This window comes from Thunnus thynnus, chromosome 7, assembly GCF_963924715.1.
Source record: "Thunnus thynnus chromosome 7, fThuThy2.1, whole genome shotgun sequence".
Lineage (NCBI taxonomy): Eukaryota > Metazoa > Chordata > Actinopteri > Scombriformes > Scombridae > Thunnus > Thunnus thynnus.
The window spans coordinates 7440936-7457077 of NC_089523.1; the positions used below are offsets into that span (position 1 = coordinate 7440936).

The window sequence follows — 16142 nt, forward strand, 5'->3', positions numbered from 1 at the left end:
TTTGACCCTCGCTTCTTCTTCGTCATACACATACACAAATATAGAGAGAGAGACACACACACACACACATAGAGAGAGCGTACCTGGACGTGTTCCGGGTATGACAGCTTGCATGCTCTGCGGGGCACCGGCGATGCGACCCGGCCGGTCAAGTCACACGCAGGTTGCAGGTTTCCCAATGCCTGCACACAATTGAATTCCTGGCATTCTCGCTAATGTTTGAGATTGAAGAGCAACCGTTTCCACTTAGAAGCGGCGCACATCACCCCAAACCCATTGAAAAGGAGAGTGAGGGTCACCACTGTTTGGTATACATCTGCTCCAAACAGGAAAATATGCAAAGATTTGATTCGCAGAAAATCCGGCAATTGTTCAAATCAGCACGAGTTTTCTTTTCTGTCTCTCTTCTTGGACCAGAAATACTACAAGTTTCATTCTGTCCGCTGCATATCTGTTTCTGTCGCATTGCTCAACATGGAGCTGTTTATTTTCTAAACGCGTCTTCTGGTGAATCTCCAAACTTATCAACTTGTCACGGTGATCTACGTGATGTTTTCAGTGACTGCTGATGTCTATCTCCATGACAATCCCGCCAAACAATAGATAACATGCAATAACTCTTTATTAAGCCAAAATAATTACAATAGAGTGTGTTGATATACCCGCCACAGTTTATAAATAGGAACCGTGCGTTTGTTAACTGGACCTCTGGTCAACAGAGGTTCATCAAATGTCTAGAAATACCAGCTCTATAAATACACGCGAGTGTCATCTATTCAAGGAAAAGATGGACTGTCATCTATTCAAAAAGAAAAAAAAAAATCATCACGCACTGACCTCTCCTCACCCTCAGCCACCACCGGGCCACTGCAGTGCGCCATCGCTAAACTGGCCTCACTGACGCTCAGAGAGGAAGCGGTGGGACGCTGATAAAGAGGATTTGTGAATTAGATTTGGCTATATAAAATATTACACATTTGAGATTTTTTAAAATGCAAATAAAATTTTGTTTTCTTTGATTTTTCTGTATGGATCAGGAAAAAATGCATTTACTCACTTCACCAAACAAACTGGTTTTCCTAATGAGATCTCACCTCCAAGCAATAACTGCTAACGGACCTGTACGAATCTTAAAAACGCGCCAGCCAACATTTAGCAGCATTTTGGCCGATGTTAATTTCTGCTGTGGATGTGGCGGAACTGACTAGCTTATACTGTAAAGGGAAGTGCGATAAAATGTTTCCGTTCTCTTGATTATGAGCTGCAAATTGCTTTGTCGGGATTTAAATGGCAGGTCTTTTCCCATCGTGCATTGATGGAGTCTATTTTTAAACCCCTTTCCTTTCTCGCCCCCCTAAAAACTTCCGCAGGGTTGGCAACAAGAAGCTATTAGGATAACTTTTCTCCTGTTAACATTCCAATTAATCAAAGATGAAACCAAATTCCCACAGGGATCATTAAGGGTCAGCACCTGTTCTTCTGATACTACTACTACTACCACTGTAGGCCATATAATAAACTGGTACAACTTCATGGTCAGACAGCTGACCTCCGGGGATTGAGTGTCACTGCAAGCCAATTTTGCATCAACCCACTATCAGTGATAGAAATATAACCTTTAAAACAGATTTGAATGCCAAACAGCCAGTGATCTTTTTCCACAACCAAAACAATTCCAAAATTCCTCCTAAGTTAAACTACCAAGATTTTCTTAAATTTCATAACAGTGCAGTGCAGCCCTATTAGGATACAAATTGCAAAAGAGGTAATACTCAAACTTAATGACACATTCAATTAAATTAAGTGATGATTCAGTCAGTTAGGCTATTATTGTAGTCCTCCATCAAATGTGTTTTCCAGTACAATATTCTAATACAGCGTTTTCTTTACATGATAAGCTTTGTGAAGTCCGTCTCTCTCTGTATCAGCTATAATATACACATGGAAAACAGGAAGTTTGCCTCAGGCCTGACCCTCGCCCCGCCTCTCCCATCAAGCCTACATGCCAACCCAGTCCCAGGTCAGCTCTCAGACACTGCAATCCAATTTCAGCCATATTTCTTTCAAGCAATTACATACCTCTTGGCAAGGCCTCACAATTAAACAAATGATTATATTTTGATATCCATAATTATACGCATTCACATAAGGTACCCTTTCAAGTTAAATATGCTTTTTATTACACGCTTATCATCTGTGATGAGATTATGCACAGTGTGGGTTTGGAATGAGTTAGGGTACATTTAATCGAATAAGAGGAGAGTAACTCAGTAATGGAAGCATGCTGGACCCAGAACTATACTGCATAGGCTGCTCCCTTTGAGCCCAGCTTATGTTTGGCAAATTTCAGACAATGAGAACGTTATGAGGGGAACTCTGAGGGAGCGCCTTTAACCCCTGCCCACCAGCAGGTCAAACACGTGGCACATGACACCAACTAACTTCCACACCGCTGATGAGGTGCACCAGGACATACTTGTGGCATAAGGACATTGTTTACGTGTCCATATCTCTGGCAAAAGCAGCTATAATTGATAGTGTGGTTTTGATCATGGTGTGATCTGGTCATCCTGTAGAACTTCTTAAGGCAGCTGTGTCCATGACACAGTAACCAGGCAAATATCCACGTGCGGTAATGACACTGAATACCATTATTCAATGTTTATTGAAAGCAGTCACATAGGGAGGCTAATTTTTTGCAGAAGTCACCCAAATGTGCTCACTCATAAAGAGTAATCATTTGTTCTCTCTTGTGAAGGACGATAGAACAGTGTGTTCCGTGGATCTTTGCTGCCCCCTTGTGATATGAGAAAAGTTATCATTTTGTGTTGTGACTCACCTCTCCCAGCTCTAAGTACTGTATGTCATGCTACTAATCTTAGAGAAAGTATGAAATGAGGAGAGAATAAAGTCTACAACTTAAGAAATTCTTCAGGTTCCTCTTTTTAACTAATAGTATTGTGCTGGAATTTATGTGTTGAATATTTTCAAAAAGAAACAAAAGAGTTACATGTATATCAAGATAAATGTCCCTTAAATATACCAGTAATAGCTACAGATCCTCCTATGTCTATGACAGGTGTTGTTATAAAAGGATCCTCTTTTACACAACAAGGGGATGTAACCAACATACTTCTAACAGGAACACACACACAGGCACGCACACTGATAAACAGAGCAGTAAGAGAAGGGAACTTAGGGTAAGTGAGTGTTTTAAGAGCAGCTGAATTCCATTTAGCTGCTTCAGTTTGTGTGGGTCCTGGTGTTGTGCATGCTGGCTCACTGTCACACTGTCATGGCTTATAGGGATGTGTCCAAATACAAATACGTTATTCGGCAAAGCACAAATTTAATGAATATTTGTTTCATACAAATATTTTACAAATCATTTGTTTTCGGGAAGAAAAAAAACATGTCAAATAGCAGTGCACAGGTTGGTTACATCACTATCTCAGTCTCTCTCCTCTGCTCCACTGTTATGTCTATCAGCAGGTCTCAACGAGGGGAGTCACTTCCACCTTCTACATGATGCACATTTCCTAATTTGGACATAACTCTTGGAGTCCATAACCTGTTGTTCCCCTTCCCCTTTCCAAAAAGTTAGGTTGTAAAAAACAGGCAATAAATGAAAAGTGCAAAGCAATGATTGCCTTTGAAGTTCTTCCCTACATGTTACTCGCTGTGCTGTCTCTGTGTTATGGGTGTGAAAATAAGTAGAAGTCTGTCTGCATATTTGTGATGCAGTTGGTTTTAGCTCAGTAGTCAGCGCAGTCGTCTATGATCTGGTAGACTCCAGTTCAAGACCCAGTGCGGGGACCTCCTTCGTAAAGTAGTTTATTCATTGACACTTATTATAACACTTTGATTTTCTAAAATTAAAAGCGTAATAAAAAACAAAAACAGGATTTTTAAGCCTTTTTCCACTTTTATTCAAATACAAATACAAATAATTTTGCAGCCTCAACAAATACAGATACAAATACAAATACTGGACCCCCTGCACATCCCTAATAGCTTACTGGGACACTTGACTAGAGCAGAGCTACCAGTAATGTTATTAGCTACACCTGTGCTTGTCCTACTATGAAAAGCCAAAAAGTCTACTGTGAAAAAGGCCTATTGCTACAGTAATGCTGATTTCAATATTCGAAGAAGATAGGTGCCTTAGGTGCCCTTGAAAAGGCGTTTAACAGTTAACTGCTGTTCAGTGGCCAACAGATCAGACTGTGGTTGCATTGGTCAACTTCTAGGTGTGAATGTGTGTAACTTCAACTTCAACTTCAGTTTATTTAAAGTGCACATCACACAGAGAGTCTCTGTACACTTTACAAGTCAATGAAAACAACAACAACAACAAAAAGCACACAATATTACATGTATATGTAATATTACTCACACACACATACACAGGTAGTAATTTTAATATTACAACAAGGTTTAGGTTAGTAATTTTAAAGCAGAGATCACATAACCTTAACAGGGTTGGGATAGCTACATGTCAAGGAGGAAAACAGTCAGTGATTTGGATTCCCGGCCGATGAAATTAGGAAAGGTCATAGTAAACAGAAAAAATATGTTTTCAGCCTGGATTTGAAAGTATCAACAGAGCTTGCCTCCTGAATGTGCAGTGGTAGATTATTCCTGAGTAGTGGACCTCGGTGGGCAAAGCCTCAACCACCAAATAGTTCTTATTGAACTGAGGAACAATTAAAACCAGCATCAAGGGAATATAAAAGAGAAGATGGAGTATACGGAGCAATTAGGCTGGAGATATATGAAGGAGCCAATCCATTTAAAGTCTTTTGGGGATTTTGCATGAACCAGTAACCACAGCAGAGACATGTGTGATCCAACTTTTTATAGTTTGTGAGGACTCTGGCAGCTGCGTTCTGGATCAGTTGAAGACCTTTTGTTTCTGTCTTAGGTAGGCAAGAGAAAAGTGCATTACAGTAGTCTATTTTAGATGTTATGGAGGCATGTATTAGGATTTCAGCACATGAATTTGATAAAACAGTGCTCCTTATAGCTGGATATTGCTGTAAGGAGCAGGTATACCCATATATTTAGTAATTATAGACTGGACTTTACTATAGTTTTTGACTGATGAGTTCACCAATGTATATAAAATGTAAAGGCACTTGTCAAACCTCTAACATGTGTATCATGCCCACGTATCAGCCCGGTGTACCTATATATGAAGTCATTATTTGAGATGAGTAGGTAATAAAACTCATTTGATCACCAGAGGGCAGCAAAGCCCATTTTAAAGGCAACTCGCGTTTTTACAAGGTTTCAGGCTACACGTTTCATGAAGATAAAACGTTATGACAATGACACATGACAGTTACTTCATGAAGATGTTTAATGCCTCAACTCGGTGCTTAAGCGGTAGGCCTACATACATCATTAAAACTGCCAAACAGATGTTAATCTACTGGTGTGTGATCCGACAGCCATTAGAGTGTTCTTAAACTGGAGGTTAATGAGAGAAAATGTTGCGTTTCCGGGTGAAACACAGCTGACAAGTTAGTTTTGTGCCGGTGGTGAGTGGTGGTCAGAAGGAAGCCGGCTGCCCTCCATGCCTCAGCTGGAGAGCTGCATGCAGTCTGCCACACCGCACAGATAAAGTGCAAAGAATAAAAATAGAAGACAGGGAAGTTGGCTTTCACAATAAAAAGACCTTGATGGGTTTCTTAGGAAACAGTTCAGGCATGGTTTCAGTCAAGTGTTGTGCATTACAATAAACAGTTACAAATGCAGCATGTGTTATTTCACTGTGAATGTACATGAATGTTGTATTTTAAAGAATATGGATTTCTAATTTGTGCAGGGAAAACACTGAACACAGGAATAAAGACAAACAGGCTAAAAATAGATATTTTGCCAAAGCTCTGCAGAGGAGACGAGATCACACATGGTCCTCAAAATAATTAACTGAAGGCACCCACAATATCTATAGTCGTGTTTCTAATGTAGAATATGTATTAATATAGTGCTAGAGTCAGTATGACAGGATTTAGGATTTATATGCTGAAATGTTTATTGTGTATACAGGGGCAGAGAAATGCATCTCTTCTTCTAAGAGATATGGTCAGGCAAAATGAAAAGAAAACATTTTTTTGAGAAAGGAGAAGAAGTATAAAAGACTTGCAGCTCTATGTTTTAGTGTTGTAGGCTACTGTCTATATTTATTCTTGGTATGTTGCTAATTAAACTAAACTAAAACTATCACTCCAAATAATAGGCCATGTGCAGTGTCAGTTAGGCTACTACTGTATGTGCAGAGTTTGACACTAGAAGGCTGTTTTCACATTTATCTGCTGAGAGTGGAAAGTTTCTCTGTGCTCAATGAAAATCTAATTTTAAGGGATGGGTCTATGAGCATGATTTATGACATCGCAAATAGTTTGGAAGCCAATTCTGGTCCAATATTGAACTTACACAAGTGTGATGTGGAAACTTGAAGCCTCCAGTGCACAAACACTGAGACTGGACTTTACAGTGAGGTAGGAGACATCTTGCAGTTAAACTACAAGATGTCTAAACTTAAACTGCAGTAAAACTTGAAATGAACAATATTTGCATATTTATAGATTCTGAATTTTTAGTAAGGGAGAAAGAATAGATGCAATTTTAGGTATTTTAACAAGATAATTAACTTTTTTGGCGAAAAAAACATACATATTTACATACATAATATTTCTTTGTATACTATGTATATAATCATTGCACAATGGATTAAAAACTTTTTTTTAAATCTACCTCACTACCCATTTTATTATATACTACGTATATAATTACTGCATAATATATAATAATAACCTTTTCTATTTTAACATGTAACTATTTTATTCTGTGGTGCGTGATGTGTGCTGAACAGTGCTGTTGTGACAATTAAATTTCTTTCGGGATTAATAATGTATTTCTTATTCTTATTCTTATATCAGACAATAATCATTATTCAAAGCAGAGTATTTTGTATACATATCAAACATGTGTGGAGGGGATCTTTAAATAAATAACCGCTGCAGTCCTGTAGGCTACGATCATCGGACAGAGTTTTATTTTGAACATCCTGAGCGGAGGTCCTGTTTGTCTGTGAGTCTCTGGGACTTGACGGCGGTGGGAGGAGGGAGCGGAGGGAGCGGAGGGAAAAGCAGCGGCGGCCGCTTCACCTTCTCAAACAAACAGGAAGCGAGACCGCGCGCGCTCTCCTGTCCACCTGAGACATCTATGCTCCGCGTCGGAGGCACAGCCGGGCTACGCGAGTCGTCTGTCACTCCGACTTTTTGCATGTGAAACTACATAACCGCAATAGTAACTGTCAGCTGTTTGTTCGTCCGCTAGCCTACATTTTAAAACGACCACACGACAGAGTGCCTAAAGGTAAGTCCCTCACTTCTTATTACGCCACTCATTTGAGCCCCGTAGACGTTCACTAGTGAGCACGTCACGCTAAACTCCGTTCATTAAGCTGTCCATTGCTTAGCTACCATTAAAAAAAAACATAACTCTGCCAACTTCTGCGAATGCATAACACCCAGCTTTTAATTCGACATTTATCCAACATACTAGTTTAAGACACATTTCGGTCTCACGAAACTGTTAGAATTGTTTTATTAGTGATTTCTATAATCAAGACATTCAGTTAAATGGACTGTGTGGGTGGCAGTAGCGACAACAGTTTTTAAGTTGGGCTTTTATTAAACTAAAGTGTTGCTCACTGTTATATGTAAAATACCAGGAGACTTTGTGGATTTATGAAGAATTCAGTACACGATTAGAGAGTCGATGACTTGTACTGATAACCCTGACAACAACAATCAACAAGATTTTCAAGCTGGGTTTGATTAAAGGTCTCTTCTTGCTTATTTTTATTGTGTGTGTGTGTGTGTGATTGGCTTATGTCTCTACCGAGGTGAATCTGATAAGTGCCTGTATTGTTACTGTACAGTTGCGTGTTTGGCCTTGGAGATCATGCGTTTTTAAATTGCACAATCAGACAACAATGAAAGAAGCACTTTCTTAACTGTCTTCGTCCAGCCTCTAAACTTGGGCTTTGCTGTTTTTATTATACACTAGTCTCCTCTAAAAAAAATATTCACGTGACAGAGTCCTACTTACAATTAGGTAGTCTGCATTCTCTTTCTGGGATCATTTGTTTTGAATTGTTGTAGTTATTTTTCTTTGAGATCCTGATGGTCTTCATCAGGGACCCCTGGGTCATGATCCCCATCTCAAGAAACACTAGTCTATAAAACCAATAGTATTGTTAAGGGATCATTGGGACGACTTAGTTTAGGCAGTGTGTCGCTGATGACAGTTGTGTCTGTTTTAATGTTGAGAAATAGACAACACAGTCAAATAAAGAGGATGTGAAACTTTAACATTAATTTATCTAGTCAGCTATTCTGTCATATGTGTAAGAACCACCTTTTGGTTTTATTTCATTCAAAAACAGAAGTCAGCAGTGGCTAAACAGCTGTGGTAGAGTTTAGCTGCTAGCTTAGCTTATGTGACCCTCCTGATTACTCAAGCTGATTCATAAACCTTCATGAATCGACAGTTTACGACTAAGCCCATATGTCATATGCACTTCAAATGTTGTAGGCGAGGTTGAAATGGGCAATAGGTCATACCGCAAAGATTTTGAAGTCGGCTGTTTTTAAGTGTATGACAAATAATGAGTGACTTGAAAGTTGATACTTCTCAAGAATTGTTGTGATTTTGATGCGGGTTTTAGCATGTCGGACTCTGTCAGTAAATGTATAAGACCAATACCAACTGTATTGCACGTTTCATACCTGTGTATGTGGAAAATTGTGACTGACGTGCTTGCATGTTTGTGTTTAGCAAGCGATAGCCTGACATATCTTAAGGCTGAGTTTTCCTAAAGGCTCCATTCTGCTCTGTATTTACTATAAGCCAACAAGAGATATTTGTGAATCAGAGTATAGTTTGAGCTCAATCTCTTTCTGACAGTGGAAGAATTCAGTAAGTGGAATGATAATGTTGCAGGCCACAATACAACATGGGGAAGATGTGCTGGTGTGCTGGCAGGTGTGTGTGTGTGTATAGAGTGGTGCCCTCGTGTGTACTTACAGCATGTCTTCAGCAACTAGCCTGAGGATGGAGCATTGTGTTGCATCACGTTAGAGATTTTTCAACCAGTAGTGATTTTTGCTTTACTGTTTCTCCTCTGGTTACTATCCTTTTAATATCTATAATGTCTGAAGGCCATTTCAGGCAATGTTTCAAGTCAATGAGCAGTACTGTTTCATGGCAGTATTGGATTTATAGGATTTAATTCACCAGATCAACCAAAAACAGATGTTTCTAGTGGTTATTTTTCTGTTTCTCAGCAACATTTTCAGAAAATTTACTTCACAGTACATGTCCCAGTCATGACATAAAATAATTTACACAGTATCATGATTGAGGATTTTATCTGCACCAGCCACACCTAACTTGTCCTGAAGTACATGTGTTCCAGGTGGCTGTAGTGTTTTATGTCACGTGAGACTTGTTCTGACTGTCCACAATTGTTTGTCTATAAACCTAAAACACTCCCAAGCAAACATAACCTTAAAGATAATTTGACCTTTTTAGTAGTTTGATCTCCAGAGTTATGGCCTTTTGTCACAGTGATTCACAACAAACACTTATAACACACACACACATACACTTGCACTTGTGCTGTCCCTCACAGGTCTTAGAGCCACGCTACATATTACAAAAGAGAAGTTGGGTTAAAGAGAGCTTTAACCCAAATATGCTGCTAATTTTGTTTTGTGTTGGCACAGCACTACCACTTCTAGAAATATTGTTGCCCAATCAGTGCATTTGATGATGTAATTTTAATCAGGCAAAGGTCCTGGCAGCCCCGTCTTTGGGCGGGGTCTGCTGTCAGGCCCCCTCTGAGGTAAAGTTAGAGAACACTGATAAGGCTAACTGACGTCATTCTGTAGACATCAGCCAACAATGCAGCTATTTACTCCAAGCCAGATTTAGTCCCAAAGCAGGCCTCTCCCGAGAAACTGGGCACAAATGAAAAGAGAGTTCTAAATAAGTGTTTCACTAGGGAAAAAAAAAAAGTTGTGTAACTGTGTTGACATCCATCGTCTGCGTCATTATTGGCCTAACAAAGTTTTCTATGTGAAGTTTCCGTTTCACATATATTGTGGTTTAGGATACCTGAATGATACAAGCTTAAGTGAGGGAAAGAGAAAAGTGGATTGCAACTGGAGAAAAAGTGTTTCTGGTCTCAGTGACCAACAGTGTGGTGAAATTATGAGGTAAAGCTTAGAGGAAGGAGGCCTGCATCTAATATAGCCCGAGTTACTTTACACACCAGCAGTGTGTTTGCTGCCAGTAATCAGAACAATAATACATTTTACTGCTGTATTTTCCAGGGTACTTAAAGACTTAATGGCATATTGCAGCATGGTAAAACTAAACATACAGCGCAGCCTGTAAGTGTTTGGACAGTGATATGTTTTCATTGCTTTGGCTCTACTCCACCATGTTTAATTCCAAATGAAACAATGACTACGAAGTTAAAATGCTGACTTTAAAGTTCAGGGGTGTTAGGGGGTGTTCACATCCATGCTGGGAGAACAGTATCGGAATGATGAAAGTCAACAACCTCAGTCATATTTCATTTCAAATCCAATGTGCTGGAGTGCACAAATACAGACTGCGTCGTATATGAGAAGAGTTCAAATCCAAGTACAGAGTAAGGAGAATGAATTTCAAAAATTTGTATTTTGAAGGTTTAATATGGAGAATAAATACTAGCAGTGTGTTTTAGTGTCAGTCATGCACTGTGCTTTTTCAGCCAATTTTCCCTGACCAGCTGATTTTTGACTGACTTGAAGTATGTTTTCCTACCTTTGTATCTGTCTCTCTCTTATTGCTTACTGAGTTAGAATGCTGTTAGACTTTTTCTGGAGCTCTGAAAGGCAGAAGTCTTTAACTGCTTAGAGACCGAGCAGTGGAGCTGGATTAGATAAGATAAGACACACTTACATGAGACGCCTACATATTCTTTCAAACGACCCACTTTTGCAACCTGAATCGTATATTCTATTGTCAGTGTCTTTCTTTGGAGTGAAACATCTGTGTGTGTGTGTTGCAACTATCACTTATTATACTATCCCCAATATGTTTTGTCCCCCTTCTCTCCCTCTCTGCTCCTGTATCCCCCTCCCTCCCCCCCCCCCCCCCCCCCCCCCCCCGTTCTCTCTCCTCATTCACACTTCCTGCTGTAGTTTTGATGTAATCATCCCTCATTACACTGAAAGGCTTGCGTAACATCCTCTCAAAGAGTAGTATGACAGGGAGTTGGTAGATCTTGTTGTCATTTGTGTGTGAGTGTGAGCAAGCTGACTTTCACAGTTAGTCTTTTTGTAAGCCCCACAACCTCATCTACTACCAGCACTGACCAAGGAAAGGGAACATTCAGTATTCAGTTATACTTAGTGCAAGCTGTGCCTTACTGCTTATTATAAAACTATACATAGAAATGGAAATTGCCAGAGCAAGAAATGTGACTGTGAGATGAGAACGGCCTGCTGGAATTCTCCACTTGCTGCACAGCAGGCCGAGACCTGCCAAGGAATGTAGGGGAGACAGCAGGAGAGGGATAGAGGGAGATGCAGGGAAAAGAGAGGGAAATGCCACAGAAGGTACAGTGAAATATATGAGAGAGGAATCTAACATGCGATATGTGACTACAGTAACATAATGAAGTAATGGCTGATTAAAACTTCACACAGTTAGAGCTAAAATACAGAAAAAAACAGGTGTGGTTAGCTGCATTTTTGGGTAGAGACACATTTAGCCACATTTACTGTAAAGTGTCAATGCCACAAAAGTAACTCATGAGCGCATGACACAATCCTCCCCTCCCCACCAAAGGCAAGTGACTGTTGTTGTTGTTCTTGTGTTAGAAAATAGTGAAAAATGCCTGTCATAATTTCTTAGAGCTCAGCTTGTTTTGTCCAATCTACAGTCCAAAATCAATGATCATGCATGACACAAAAAAGCTTAAAATCCTCACATTTGAGAATCTGCAACCAGCAAATTTGTGTCTTTTTTTTTTTTTTTGACTAAAAAGATTATTTGCTTCTCAGAATAGTTGCGGATTAATTTTCTGTCTGTTAACTTATCAATTAATCGACTAATCGTTGCAGCTGTACTTAGAAATCATACTGTCACTTTCTTAAGTAAATGAAATTAGAAGTGAAACAAAGATCATTGCAGACTCCCTCCACATGAGACCCGCTACAGGCTGTTCTGCGTGAGGCAGGTTCCTCTGGTTGTATGCTGGTGTGAAGGTGCGACATCTTTGACTTGAAAATTGGCTGCCAAACGGAATAGCAGCTAAAAGGCAAACTATAAATAGAAATGTTGAGAAAGCAATAATGTATATTGGTAGCTTCTTATGTTGAAAAGGTGTTCTGCTGTCTCAGTTGTACTATATTATTTCCTTGTTTCTAGCTGTCCTTTCCTTGACTTTGTGTATAATTCAACTTTGCAAACACTAGTATGAGTGTACACTTTATAATGAACATTTTTATGACCAGAATTGATGGTGTTGTTCCCATTATTTAGTCTGTCAATTAAAGTAAGTGAGTGAAGCAGTCAGACAGTGAAAGTATTAGCATTAGCATATGTAATGATAGCATTATGAACAAATATCAGAGAAGCATTCCAGATTAAACATCCACTTAAAACAACAGACACACATGCAGGCAGGAGAAGCAACAAGTCATCTGATTACATGTAGGCTGGTTAATTATACACAAAAACAAAAAAAAAACAACTGAGTGTGCCTGAGAAGATCAGTATTAAAACTATTATTCAAAATTAAATTATTATTTTTATAACCAGTGAATTTTAAGTTCACTATATTCATTGTATACTTGCCTTACCTCCCTGCAAACACAAGCGTGATGATATTGGGTGAGGTGTAATGAAAGCTTGTCTGGGGTCATCTGTTGACAACAGATAGCTGTGCACATTCCTGGCTGGACGCTGCTCGTATGAAAACAAGCGGGCATCTAGACTGTCGCTCAGCTAAATTTCATTTAAAGTGTAACATTTTCAGACATCTACTTCATGTAGTCTGCAGGCTAGTCAGGACCATCATGTCAACAGAATTTAAATGACTGATGACTTGAAATAAATAAATGCAAACTCTTAATTTAACTTGGCTTCTTTTCATACACAATATTCAGTTCATTTACTACATTCACTGCACATCTAATGAAATGAACACACTAAAGTATCTGTTACTACATTTCATACTGCTGTGTATACCTGGATGCTGATTATAATATTGATTTTATGATTAGACACTACATAATGTCTGGATCATGGTAAAGATGACCAGATGTCATATTTTACTTATCTTCAATCTGAATCGATTTTATATTGAGGGGAAGCATTTAAATTGAATGATGTCTGTGTAATCCAGCTAAATCACACGTAGACAAAATTTTAGGGCTGGGTTCTGGGTTTTTTTTTTTTTTGGCACCTTCAGATAGTCAGAATATTGCTGGTGACACAAGCTGTGACTGAATGGAAACTAACAGTATGAATGACACGTGTTTTTGGATACCGGTACACAAGCTTACATATTCAAATAAACACCCCAAAACCCAGTGTGTAGAGCAAAAAGTCATTTGGATTTTCAGTCTGTACCTGAGCCAAGATGGACTTAAGAAGTAAAGATTATGATGGGAAGCAGATGCCTTTGGCTAATGGAGAAACAGGAAATTTTTTTATGATTGCTGAACATTTGGCAACTTTTAAAATAAACAAAAGATAAAGAAATCCGTGATATAACAGCTGTTCCTTCAGTGGTCGTCGTTCTTCTTCTCGCAGGTAGCTAGATGCGGTAACCGCGGCAGCCCTAGATGCATAGATAGCGTCAGGTTATGCTGCCACCCTGGGGGGAGCTCCAGCTTCCAATCTGAAACCTGAGAGGGCAAAACCTCAGCTTCACATCTCTATGGCAACGCTTCCTCACAGCGCAGGATGACACATGCACAGTCTGTCCCACATACACTCTGCTGAGAGCACGCATCAAGCCTTGTGATAGTCAATATGCATACATGCATGTTATATACTGTAGTGCGTTCACATGCTACTGTCTTTACAACATTCCTCCACCCATGTGTCCATGTGGGTAAACTGAAAACGCACATTTGTACTTTGTAAGAAAAGTGTCTCACAGGATATGAAAACTTTTGATTAAATTCACTTTATGCACAGGGTTTAGCACTGTCTTCTCCTTCTTTCTGGCTTTATTTTACTGCAGATTACTTTTTTGAGAAAGAGATGATCACATTTGTCTTCGAGGAGTGTCATCCAACTTTCTGCTACGCTCCTCTCATGATATCATTGTGTCTTAAAGTCCACAGGTCTGGACAGTTTCTCTCTCTGTCAGGCTATTCGTCTCTTCTGTTTTCCCTTCCTCCTGTAAAACTAGACGACTATATTACTGATCTCAACCAGCTGCATCATTGTGTGCGTGTCTACATTGTAATTATGGTGTGACAGTTTTGTGTGTGTGTGTGTGTGTGTGTGTCTTCTGAGCGATCAGCAGTGCTGATCCCCAGGCTGAGACGGACCTTTGCTCAGCCAGACAGCCGGAAGGTAACTGATTTACAGCATCCAACGGGAACTTTTGAGAATACAGACACACAAGCACTCCACCTACCTAAGGGCAGCCTCACAATAGCAGCTATAAATAGAGATTGAAGCAAGTAGCTAAATAAAGGGAGTCGGGGGAAGAAGTGGGTAAAGGCCACTGGTGAGACACCACAAAGAGATGCACTGAGTGGAAAAACTAAATGTAAAGTTCTTTATCTACCTTTAAACTTTACTTTGATGACAGTAGCGCTAATCTGTGTGTTTCTCTGTCATGGAGGCTTGTAAACATCCCACTGTGATAAAAAGTGGGTTTGTATTGTTTTAGAAATGGACAGACAGTGCTCTTTTGTTTACCGTGAAGCAATGATGACGCATGTCGAATGCAATGGCCCTTCAGACTACACTTGTTTGGGGAGTGCATAAAATGTGTGTGTTGGTGCATTCCTCTTGCATTCCTTTTGCGTGTCTTGAGCACATTAGCTAAATTGTCTTTACCTGACATGATTTCTGACCCATTTTCCAAAGCATAGCATAAGGTTAAGTTGATTTCTTGCGAAAAAACAGTTTCAAGAGACTTAAAATTTAGTTAAGAGAAGTGATAGCCTACATCACAGTCTCCCAGTAATAGTCGATTTATTGTATTTCACTGTAGAGGTGTTGCTTTTATTGTGTCCACTCACTCCCTTGAATGAGAAAGTGTGCACATACTTTTGACTGGTACTGTATTTATGCTTCAGTTGCTTATGTTTAAGCCCTTGGGTTAAGTCATTTTCAGGTACAGTAAGAAGAAAGTGGTGTTGTGCCAGGAGAGGGAGCGCCATTCAGGAGATTTGGTTTGATATGCAACCCTTCAGGGCCCGAAAAACCATCTGTTTACAATAGCAGCTCTCACTGCCCCTTAATAGCCTAAAGGTCCTATGGAAATTAGGGATATTTATGAGTATAATAAAGGGTGAGAGCATCCTCCCCCAATGACTGTCTCACATGACCAAGGTGTTTTGTTTGTGTGTGTATACACATGCCCCAAGGTGAAAGAGAGTGAGCGAGAGGTTGCTGGTGAAGCCCCCAGTCATCTTAGGATTGTGCATTCCTTACATTCCTTTTCCAGAGGATGGGTGGAGGAGAGGAAGGGTGTGTGTTTGAGTGTGGTTATGTGGGGAGAGAGAAAGTCATATCAAAGTTAGATGCTCACTGCAGTGTTTGTATAATGATTAGGATGACAGCAGTTTGGAGGGAGGCTCTGAGGATGAGAAAATCTTTCTTCCTGTGTGTGTGTGTGTGTGTGTGTGTGTGTGTGTGTGTGTGTGTGTGTGTGTGTGTGTGTGTGTGTGTGTGTGTGTGTATGTATGTGTTTGGTCACTTGCTCCTTTAGTACAGGGTAATGTGTATGTGCAGTAGCCTAATTCCTTTTGCGTAAGACATAACAGTAGATAGACTGAAAACTTGGAGCTAACGTCACTAACCACTACTCTGTGCATTGT

General features: G+C 39.8%; 1 protein-coding gene across 1 annotated transcript in view; it reads left to right on the forward strand.

The window, feature by feature from the left end:
• The first annotated feature begins 7138 nt into the window (after window positions 1–7138).
• Window positions 7139–16142, forward strand: part of pik3cb (phosphatidylinositol-4,5-bisphosphate 3-kinase, catalytic subunit beta) — a 55659-nt gene continuing 46655 nt past the window's right edge. Inside the window, exon 1 of the mRNA XM_067594051.1 lies at window positions 7139–7386. The gene's annotated coding sequence lies outside the window, so the exon portion shown is untranslated. The remainder of the gene's footprint in view (window positions 7387–16142) is intronic.